The sequence below is a fragment of the Gymnoscopelus microlampas genome (assembly GCF_963454915.1).
Source record: "Gymnoscopelus microlampas genome assembly, chromosome: 4".
Lineage (NCBI taxonomy): Eukaryota > Metazoa > Chordata > Actinopteri > Myctophiformes > Myctophidae > Gymnoscopelus > Gymnoscopelus microlampas.
In genome coordinates, this window is record NC_139941.1 from 59,457,129 (window position 1) to 59,463,704 (window position 6,576).

At 43.1% G+C, this 6,576-nt stretch overlaps 1 long non-coding RNA gene across 1 annotated transcript; it reads left to right on the forward strand.

Annotated features, from left to right (window-relative positions):
* Positions 1-4,617: 4,617 nt before the first annotated feature.
* LOC311043533 lies at positions 4,618-5,579 on the forward strand. The gene is made up of 3 exons (XR_014600611.1): positions 4,618-4,790; positions 5,238-5,347; positions 5,458-5,579. It is a non-coding gene; the product is annotated as an uncharacterized lncRNA (long non-coding RNA).
* Positions 5,580-6,576: the final 997 nt, after the last annotated feature.

The following is a 6,576-nucleotide window of genomic DNA, read 5'->3' on the forward strand; positions in this document are numbered from 1 at the left end:
CGTCTGGGGGGTGACAGATACATTTTTACACCCACCCTTTGTTATTGTGGTCCAAGTGAAGACGATGATTACTTTTAATTGAAAGCCATGTGTAATAATTAAAAGTAACTTCCCCTACACTGTCTATGAATTGACCTTCCTTCTCTCCGTGTCTTACGGGTTGCAGTTGGAGGTTCTTCACCTGCTGTCTCCAGAACAGAAGGCTGAGCTGCTACTGAGGCCTGAGGTTGCAGGCCTGGACAACGGGACCCTCAGCCTGGTCTTCCACAGCTTGATGACCGGTGGTCCTGGGCCCACCCCCACCTCCACCCCCGGATACACATACACCTCACATAGCCCCTACTCACCACCATCACCACCACAGAATAGCTTCAGAGAGGTTGCATAGCTTTAAATATTATACATTTCTTTCATCCAATTAAACTTTTACCAGATTGTTGATGGTTATCTTCATAACCTTAAACAATATTATTTTGTTCTTTTTGAAACACTTGCAGGTGGTTGATGGGAGCTTTCAGACCTGTTGGGAGCCTCGTCAGTGAGTTTGTGTCTCTCACACGTGAGGTACATACAGCGTACATACATATACTATATGCATATATGAGAAGCCAATTACTTGTTTTTATATGACTAGTTTATTATGATTATGCATATTACATCTGCTAACCTGACATGACCCTGACATTCCTATCTATCTGTTGCTCTCCAGAGAAATGTATCCGAGATCGGAAGCATGACTCTGACCCAGACCCTGCTGAACTGGACCCTAGGTGAGCTGGGTGGCATGTACACGCCACATAATACGTCCATAGCCCAACCAATGGAAGAGATGTGACAAATGTGGAGGATTGGTTCAACCATGTTGTAACGCCACTATTACAGAGATTCTTACCCCATGGGCAACTCCCTGACCAAATCAAGTATGCCTTCCACCAAGTGTTGTAAGTACAATTCATATTCTTTCATACAGTGAGTAGATGCATGTACAGTCCAGCGTCCATGTCTTTCCAATTATGTTGTGCAGGCTAGTCTTGACCAAAGTCCCAGATTTTCCTGGATGAGCCGAGCTAGTTTAATTAAGAGTGCCGGTGGTGTTAGTGGACTTCTGTTTCCTTTCACATTCAACCCAACACAACACAAAATAATGGAAATCAACAAAAGGGCAATGTTTATTTATGGATTAACTCAAAACGTTTCTTTGAATATCACATGCGAGATAGCAAATATTGAGTGAGTAATAACTGGAATTGTTGATTGTAACCTTAAACAAGTGACCCAAGCAAGGCAGGACACAAAGATTACAAAAGGAAAGACAAACACAAGCCCTTTACTAAGATGTGAACACAGGGTAGGGGGCTGAACAAAGTACAAATTATTAAAGGGAACTTAAATACAAACCGACACAAGGAATTTGTCACTTTGTGATAGTGAACCTAACAAGACAAAGGTCAACAATGTCCTGATTTTGGAGTGATAACAAAGGTCAGCCTGTGGCCACCCTCTGGTGGCCATCCAGAAATATTGCAGGTTATGTCCTTTGTAAGTCCCTTGTTTTGTCCACTGTCCATTATCTATGAATATGATGCTGATTATTGTGCTTGCTAGTTGAACAGCTATTTGGACATGGGCAATGACACCACTGAGGTCCAGGACACTTGCAGCATCACCCTTGAAGAAAGATCATGTGACGTGAGAAGGCTTTATTAATTGTTTCTGAAATTCTTTAATTTAAATGTATTCAAATCAAATCAAATCAAATCAAACTTTATTTATAAAGCACATTTAAAACAACGGAAGCTGACCAAAGTGCTGTACAGGGTTGAGACAAACAAAGCATCAACATAATTCAATAAGCGCACGTAGGCGCACAGACAAAAACAATACATTGTTAAGACACAGTAGTGGATCAAGGGCAATTAAAAGCCAGAGAGAAAAGGTGGGTTTTAAGGAGGGATCTGAAAACCCCGATGGACTGGGCGGATCGGATGGGGAGAGGGAGGCCGTTCCAAAGTGCGGGGGCGGCAGCAGCAAAAGCGCGGCCACCCCTGGTCCTTTTATTGGTTCGAGGGACGATCAGTAATGACTGATCAGCAGACCTTAGGACCCTGGCTGGATTATGTGGTTCTATAAGCTCAGCGAGGTATGGTGGAGCTAGCCCATGTTGAGATTTAAAAGCAAATAAAAGGACCTTAAAAGTAATTCTAAAATTGACCGGGAGCCAGTGAAGTGAGGCTAGGACTGGACTGATATGCTCACGTCTTTTTGTGCCAGTAAGAAGGCGGGCCGCAGCATTTTGGATCAGCTGTAGGCGCCTGATAGATGACTGTTCTAGACCGGTGTAGAGGGAATTGCAGTAATCGAGTCGTGAGGAAATGAAGGCATGGATAGCTATTTCTAGTTGTGGTCGGGGGAGATAGGCCTTGACCTTAGCGAGAAGTCTGAGTTGAAAGAAACTAGCTTTAACAACGGAACTGATGTGTTTGTCGAACTTAAAGGCGCTATCCAGAATTATACCAAGATTTTTGGCAGAGGTGCAGATGTTAGATATGAGAGTGTCCGGGATGTTAGGGGGTGTGACGGTGTTGTGGCCAAATAGTATGATCTCAGTTTTGTTTTGGTTGAGTGTCAGGAAATTGTTATCCATCCAGGTTTTTACATCCTGTAAACAGTCTAGTAGGGGTTGAAAAGAATTGTTTGAGTCCAGTTTGATGGCTAAATAAATCTGGACATCATCGGCATAGCAATGGAAGGAGATGTTGTGTTTGGTAAAAATGGACCCGAGGGGTAGCATATAAAGTAAAAATAATATTGGGCCCAGTACGGAACCCTGGGGAACCCCACATGTGAGGGGGGCTGGAGGTGATGAGAATTCCCCCAGTTTGACAGCAAAGGTCCTATCAAACAGGTACGACTTGAACCAGGACAGGGCTGTGCCTGTGATACCGACTTGGTGTTCAAGGCGTGACAGGAGAATCCTGTGGTCGACAGTGTCAAACGCCGCTGAGAGGTCAAGGAGCACGAGGATGGCGGGGGTATCAGTGTCAACAGTTAAAATTAAATCATTAAAAACCCTAAGGAGAGCCGTCTCGGTACTGTGGCCTGGTTTAAATCCTGACTGAAATTTTTCATGGAGGTTGTGGGTGATTAAAAATGACTGTAATTGGGCATAGACTACCTTCTCCAGAACTTTCGAGAGGAAAGGTAGCTGTGAGATAGGTCTAAAATTAGATAAAACAGAAGGATCGAGGTTTTTCTTTTTAAGAAGAGGATTTACCACAGCATGTTTGAAGGCAGCCGGGACACAACCTCAGGTGAGGGAGCAATTAATAAGTGATAAGACACTTGGGCTAACGGCACCAAGGACTTCTTTGAGGAGCCGGGGGGGGATGCTATCGGAAGGACAGTTGGTGGAGCGAAGGTGCATAATTGTATCATTGAGGGAGGACAGAGTGATTGGGTGGAACTGGTCAAGAGTGACAGGGCACAGGGAGGTAACAGGGTCTGGGCTGGTGAAAATGTGTGCTGACCTAAGGTCAGAGATTTTGTCGATAAAAAATTGTTGGAAATTTACACATAGGGCAATAGAGGGGGCAATGGGAGGTGCTGCACGGGGGTTAGTGAGAGAGTTAAAGATATTGAAGAGGACTTGAGGTTTATGGCTATTTTTTGTGACAAGATCGGATATGAAATTGGTTTTGGCAGATTTCACTGCCCTGTGGTAGTCAGATAGGCAATTGCGTAGTATGTCTAGGGATATATGGAGTTTGTCCTTGAGCCATTTTCTCTCAGCACGTCGACATAAACGTCTGAGGTCTCGGGTGGAATCATTTAGCCATGGCTCAGGTAAGGATTTGGTGCGCTTGTGCCTAAGGGGAGCAACGGAGTCCAATATTTTAATACAAGTGGTGTTAAAAGTGTCAAGGAGTGCATCTGCCGTCGGAGTACCGGCATCAGCCGGGGACCTTAAAACTGTGTCGTAAAAATGAGAGGAGAAGAGTGGTGCAGTCCGAGGATTGATATTGCGTGTGCGGCGAGTAGGGGTGCCAGAGTTGGTAATGGAGCAGGGAATAGAGGTGGTGAATAAAATTGGTGAGTGATCAGAAATGCATGGGATGAAAAAAGCGTCGGTGACGGAGACAGTTACCCCGAATGACAGAATAAGGTCTAATGTGTGGCCCTTTTCATGTGTTGGGATGGTGACGGATTGGGTGAGATTAAAAGCCTCGAGGAGGTTTAAAAAATCTTTGACAAGAGGACGAGACTCACAACAGACATGGATATTGGTATCACCACAAATGACCATGTGGTCATAATTAATCATGGCCCAGGATAAAAAGTCACTAAAATCATTAATAAAGTTCTTGTTGTACTTGGGTGGTCGATATATAACAGCACACAGAACGGAATCCTTGTATTACACAAAGGATTCCAGATTCTATTCTAGATGTCGTCGGATAGGAAAGTCATGCCTGTACATCAATTATCCTTCTCCCCATCTCTTCTACCAGCTTACCAACGCAGTGGAAAATGTGGCCCGTTTCATGCACTGTGCATGTACAACTCTACTTTTTCCCCCCCTCGTTTTAGAACTTCAGTGAGCTTGCGTCCCACTTCAGAGAAGTGTTTGCTCAGGTGGAGTCTCCATCCCTGACCCAGGAGAACCTGGAGGACCCAGACTTCATCAGGATGTGGTTCCAGATCAAACTGCTGCCTCTGCTGCCTACAGTTCCCATAAGCCTCCTCGACTGCCTCAGCTTTAAGAACTTCACCTGTCCTGTTTACCAAGCCCTGTGAGTTGTCCCGTTTATAAAGGGAATGCTATCTTCTCTAGAACATAACTGTTTCCCAAACATTTTCAGCTTGAGACCTGAAAGATACATTTGGTGACTTCCTGGGACCTAAACTTTTAAGAAAAATCATTATGAATTATAAAGTATGCATATTTAAAAAATGTATTTCTTAAAATCTTCTGAAAATCGTTTGTATTCCTTTTCCTTTTCTTTCATTTCTGAAAATCTGTTGATTTAAAAAAAAAAGGATTGTGGGACACTTTGTTTATTTTTGAAAAAACAAAAAACAAGCAGGATATTTACTTTACCTTACTTTAATTCATAAAACCTGGTCTGTGACCCAAAAATGGGTCAAGAGTAAGACCCTACGTTTGGAAAACACTTATAGTCGAAATACACAAAATAGTCCCGGAATAATGATACATTTCTTTGCATTGCTGGGTCCAGAGTAAAAGATCTGAGTCATCATATGCGTCTCATGGATCCTGATCACAACCACAGCCCAGTGATGTACTAACACTTCATCCATTCCTTCTTGCTACATCACAACACGTCCGGTAAGTGAACCAAGTAGCCATAGCTTTCAGAGTACATTTTTTAGTAAAACATTACTCTTTTCTAATACTATACTATTATAGCCTACACTGACTTGTGTATTTATCTTCAGATCCTCAGTGTGTCTCCTCATCCAGCCATAGTGCAGAATGGCTGGAGGAGAACTTTGGATTCTTCTCCATGTTCGCCCCCATCACAGACTTCTATGACCTCAACCGTGACTTCTCTGGAGTGAGTGTGGATAATCTGAACATTTTTACTGAAAACATTGATTTGATTGTTTGTACTTGACACTACAATTTCAGTAACTTAATAACCTTTCAACCTGGCGTATATTTTGGGCATGTCATCACAGGATTGCAAGATTTTCAAAAACGTAATAGCTGATTTGCGAGTGTGACATTATAATTCGATTACGTATAAAATAGGGCTTCAGTGGTTAAATCTCATATCCTGCCCTCTCCTATTATGTCCTGTCTGTCTCTCTCTTGTCTTAAACGTGTCCAGATGGAGGTTCTACACCTCCTGACTCCGAAGTAGACTGCAGAGATGCTGCTGGTGCCTACTCCTCCAGAGAAAGACGTCATCATCCATGCAGTGTTTGACCATCTGACACAGTCTCAAGGAGACTTTCCTGAGTTCCTGCACCACCTGGTTCTGCTCGCTAGAGAGGTAACCTCATCTGTAGAGCGTCTTATGACAGCTTAAAAAACGTACAGCAGAATATAATAGTAATTATAATAATAATTATTACGGGGCCAGAGCTCAGCTCTGGACCTGTTTTGTTATTGGCAGTATTCTGTCACTTCTTCTTCTGCCACTTTTCGCAGTTCTGGCTGAACCGTGCAGTCGCTTTTTACGAAACTCGGCCATATGGTAGATGGTCATGAAAAACTATCAAGAAATAATTCTCACAATCTTTCGTCCAAAGGTGGCGCTATAGCACTCAATTGAAAATGGCAACTTTGAACAGGTACAACTCATGCCCTGTTTGACCTACAGCCATGAAACTTGGATACACATATGCGTCTCCTCATGCTGAACAACTTTCACCCTCTGACTTTTGACCTCTGACCTTTAGATCTCCCACCATTTTGAATTATATGAAAAACAGTCATTGGCTCCTAACTTCTGCATTTTTTCACTTATGGAAAATCCGTTGGAATTTTTTGTAGGCAGAGGTCCAAAGTTGAAGTGTTAAACGTTTCGTGCAGATTGCTCAAAAATCCCA